The 4898-nt window shown below is 47.4% G+C and overlaps 1 protein-coding gene across 1 annotated transcript in view; it reads right to left on the minus strand.

Moving 5' to 3' along the window:
* Positions 1 to 4898, minus strand: part of LOC109300344 (connector enhancer of kinase suppressor of ras 2-like) — a 444864-nt gene that overhangs the window by 414432 nt on the left and 25534 nt on the right. The window lies entirely within an intron of this gene.

Here is a 4898-nt window from a genome sequence, read left to right on the forward strand (position 1 = left end):
CCCCCCCCGCCCGAGGTGGAGTATCTTGCATTTTTCAGTATTCAATGTCATCAGGTTTATATCCCCCCACTAGCAAAGCTTATCCAAGTCAGCCTGGATCACTAGCCTATCCTCAGGTGTGGATACTATGCCCCAAAGTTTAGAGTCATTGGCAAACTTGGCCAGTGCACTTCTGACACCAATGTCCACATGTTGATAAAGATATTGAAAAGAACCAGTCAAGGACAGAGCCTTGGGGGACACCACTGGTTGTGGAGTGCCATAATAATTCACTTCCATCAACTACTACTCTCTGGGTCCGGTTTCAGAGCCAATTTCCAAGCCATTGGACTGTGGTGTAGTCAAGGCCACATTTGGCCAATTTTTCCATGAGGAGATCATGGGACACCAGATCAAAGGCTTTTTTAAAGTCCAGATGCATGATATCCATCTCTTCTACCTTGTCCAGGTGATATGTCACCTGGTCATAGAAGGAGATGAGATTGGTCAGGCAAGACCTACCCATGACAAACCGTGCTGGCTGTCCCTCAGGATGTTGCCATCTGCCAGCTTATCAAGAAGGGTCTCTTTGATAATTTTCTCCAGAATTTTACCAGGAATTAAGGTCAAACTGATTAGCCTGTAATTCCTGGGATCTACTTTCCACCCTTTCTTGAAGATGGGTACCACATTGGCCTTCTTCCAGTCTTCAGGTACTTCTCCTGAGTGCTATGAGTTTTCAAATATTGTTGCCAATAGTTGGGCTATGACACCTGCCAGCTCCTTGAGTACTCTAGGGTGTAATCTGCCAGGACCAACTGACTTGAAAATGTCCAGCTTCTCAAGGTGTTCTTTTACAAGTTCTACACCAATGCTGGGTATAAATACTCCCTCACCCTGGTGGTCCCACGTCATGCTAGGCAGGGCAGTCCCTTTGGACTGATGAAAGATTGACGTCAAGTACCCATTAAGCAGGTTGGCTTTTTCCTGGGTGTTGGTTATCAGTTGTCCCATTTGGTTCAGCAGGGATCCAATGTTACCCTTGGTTTTTTTCTGACTCCCTGCATATCTGAAAAAGGACTTATTATCCTTAATATGAGAAGCCAGATGGAAGTGGGTTGCAGCCTTGGCTTTCTTGGTCCACTCCCTGCAGGCACGGACCAGTGCTGAGTATTCCTCCTTGGTGGTGATTCCAGCCTTCCATCCTTTAGAAGTCTCTCTTTTTAGGCATAGGAGGTCCTCAAGTTCCCTGCTGAGCCAAGGGGGTTGCTGTGACCTTTTTCTGCCCTCTCTCCAAGATGGGATGGACAATGCTTGTGCTTAGACTCCTCTTCTTGTCAAGTCATGGTCCCTTAGGGCAGTGACAATGAGCCTCCTGAGCTAGTCAAAGTCAGCTTTCCTAAAGTCAAGAACTTCTGCATTGCTGAATGACTGATCTGTGAGGAAGAAGAGTAGGAGTCAGTCTGACCTGACTGAGAATGAAGGATATGGCAGGGGCCTTCCCTCTGAAAAAAATTAAAAATAGGGATGGCAAATATTTAGGGCCCAACTCAGCCACCCTTACTTTACACCCTTATAACATGAAGGACTTTACTATAGTGGAGAGGAATAATTCCCCTGTACTTACCTCAGAAGAGGGAAGGATCACCACGGGAGCATGGAGCATGTCATGGTTCAGCAGTGAATTCTCCCTTAGGAGTGGCAGCCAACAAGAGCAGACAAGTACTTCAGACCCCAGTGAGGGGCAACCATGGAGAGACCTCAGTGTCCAGGAAGCAGGGACACCATGGGACTCTCCTGCCAGTATACCTGCCTGCAGCTATCAGCGGCATGCAGGTGCACTGTAAGAGGTACAGGTGGTCAGAGGGCCACTGCAGATGGAAGCACCACAGCTGGAGTACAGGGATCATTTGCGTGAGGCCAGTTGGAGCTGCCGCCAAGTAGGCGCTGAAAGGGCATACAGAGATCTGATCCCTTGAAGAGTGGAGGGCAGTGCACTAGATCCCTAAAGGGACTGGGTTTTTTGTTGTTGTTTTGTTCAGGATTTAATTTGATTTTGGGCTTGGACAATAAAAGGCCCCTGACTAAAAGGGGGTAGGTAGGGTAAAGTGCCCCAATAGAATACCCATCTCTGAGGCTGATCCTGGGCTCCAGTTTTGGGGACAGTGAAATATGTATTGATAAAGGACTTCCTGGGGGTGGGGGATGTGCATCCACAGGTAACTGGGTATTTTTGGTTTTGATAGATTTTCCAAGGTTGCTGGGCAGTGGCGATGCATAAGGGGTGCACAGGGCTGTATATGCATCCCCTGAGAGTGGTGGTGCACCCCTTGCTCGGCTGCACTTGCCACTTAGGTGACAGCTGGGGGGGGGGCCGATGGGAGCACCAGTGCCCCCCCCCGCAAGCGCCAGCCAATCATTGCAGCTGCTCCCAGAAGGGGTGGCCACAGCCACTCCTGGAAGTGGCTGCAGCAATCAGCCACAGCGATTGGCCATGGGAGAACACCCTCTGGGCAATGAGATTGCCTGTGGGGGGACCCCCCCCCCAGGCAGTGAGACTGGTCACGGGGGGGCACATGCCCCCCCGACTAAGATGGCACAAGTCACCCATATTTCTGGGATTTCAAGTCTGTGAGCTGGACTTACGGGTTTCTGGTCCTGCATCCTGTATTGAGTATAGGCAGTGTAAGTGCTTCTCACAGCCTACATTTTACACATGCATTCAGTTTCCCCAGACAACCTGGAAAGCAGTGATGCAGTGATGTTACATATTAGTATGCGTAGGTGTGCTGACATACATTTTGGCCATGTTCAAATACATTTTTTACTTCTGTTGGAGAACTTGTCCATTGCCAGAAATCATTGCAAGTGAATCAATTCTTAAGACAGGATAACTGTAAGCAAAGACATCCCTGGTTTCTTTCAGCCTGGAATTGGAGCTGAAGCACATTCAGCATTTGCTCACCTGCACCCATGACAATATACAATAAGAGAAATTCAGCAATAAGCAGTTTTGTGTTCATGGATCTATGCCACCTGGATGGGTCAGAGTGGAGAGTGGTAAGCCTAAAGGGAAAAATGGACCAAGCTAAGACATCAGTTGAGAGCAATAACCATCTTTGTCAAGACTGCACACACGGTAAGTCAGTAAAGCCAGATAGACAGAAAGGACGTGGGTCTGAGGACAGAGGCTTCACTTATTTTTGTCAGTGCCAGCCTAGTGGTAGGGCCAGCCTGGCACTTGGACAGAGGAGTTGAACTCTGGCCTAGGTCAGAGCACCACCCTGAGAGGGGAGGAGTAAGCAGGGGACTTCAAAGCCCCATGGGTTGCCAATGAAATGCAGCCTACCATGAGTTGGGATGGGATCTGGTCTAGTTGTTCATTATTGTGCTTTAACCTACAGCACTGCAGTCTGATACCACATCCATCCAGCATTATCTTAGAGCAGGATCTGCCATTATTACAGCACTCTATGTGGCCCATCTATTTGATTTTGGCTGTAGAGCACTTTCCGCACACCTACCATGCAAAAGGTGTAACTTCTGGCCCTAAGTAGGAAAACAGGACAAGTATCTTTTTAGAAGTCTGTTCAATAATATTTTTAAATCAGAGAAAATGCTGGATGAAAGGTATAATAGTGCATTTTTTTAAAAATATTTGCACTACAAAGCTATGTGCTATAATCCAGTTAAGATGATCTTGCACATTATGAAGCTTGGGGAAAAGATGTAAAAGTTTCCATGCAGAGTCATAAAAATTGAAGGAGTCATTATAATTTCATGCCAGGTAGGAGCATGACCACTGTTGTATGTGTTTAGAACATTCTTGTAGAGGAATTCAGAGAAGAAAAGTTGCAACAAGGTACAATGTTAATAGTTTAGAAAGAGGTGCATTATAGCCTCATTATAAGAAGGCACATGGTGGAGTCTGCACCAGAGAGGCATATTGGAAACAATGGCATAACTTAGGAGGAGCAAGCAAGACACCAGCTTCAGTCACTGACCTGGAGGATCACAAGATTGGTGGCCACCACTGTACAGTACTTGTTATGCCTCTCATTGGAAAGGTGTATTCATCTTATTCCACAGTAGATACTAAATAGGGTTACAGTAAAGAATTTATACAAAACCTATGCTTGTATCAGATAGCAGCACAGAGTCTGTGGTTACAGCTGTCATAGATGCGATAAGTAAGTATATACCGTATAAAGGAAGCCACTTAAAAAAAAAAAAAAAAAAAAAAAGGAGTCACGACGATGTGTGCTGAAGAGTATATTATCCTGTAAACAAATTTTAGACAGTGGTGGTAAACCCTTCAGTAGGTTGGAATAAGAGTAAGTGTCAGCAACTAGGGGTGTGAGGAACTTCAGTCCCTGATTCAATTTGGCAGAGATTCAGCCCAATTCGGTGGCCAAATCTCCGAATCTGAATCAAATCAGCAGACCCTTTAATTTCTCCGAATCAAATCGGAACCCTCTGAATTGATTCGGAGAGACTTGGAAAGATTTGGTGATTTGGACATAGACACAGCTTTAAATGTTTTTTCTATATACCACAAGGTACCAGGAGGCTTGTGAATGCTGTGATGCTGAGATGGATGGAGCATCCCACAGAAGTGCAGCGGGCTCCCCAGCGCACTCAGCAACAAACCCAAAAGTACACCAGAAACACTTCTGGTCCACTTCTGGGTCTGCAGGAGAGTGCGCCAGGGCCCTCTCCCCCCTGCCGTGCTCCCTCATCTTGGCAGCTGGTGCCTCCTGGGTCAGGGGAGGCACCCAGGGTGCCCCCGTGGTCAATCACCAAGCCAGGGGGGACACAAGAGAGGCCCCCCATGCACTCCCTGGTGGACCCAGAAGTGGACCGGAAACACTTCCGGTCTACTTCCGGGTTCACCACCGTGCATGTGGCCCCCCCCCCCT

Source organism: Gavialis gangeticus, unplaced genomic scaffold, assembly GCF_001723915.1.
Source record: "Gavialis gangeticus isolate Ggan-Ray unplaced genomic scaffold, GavGan_comp1, whole genome shotgun sequence".
Lineage (NCBI taxonomy): Eukaryota > Metazoa > Chordata > Crocodylia > Gavialidae > Gavialis > Gavialis gangeticus.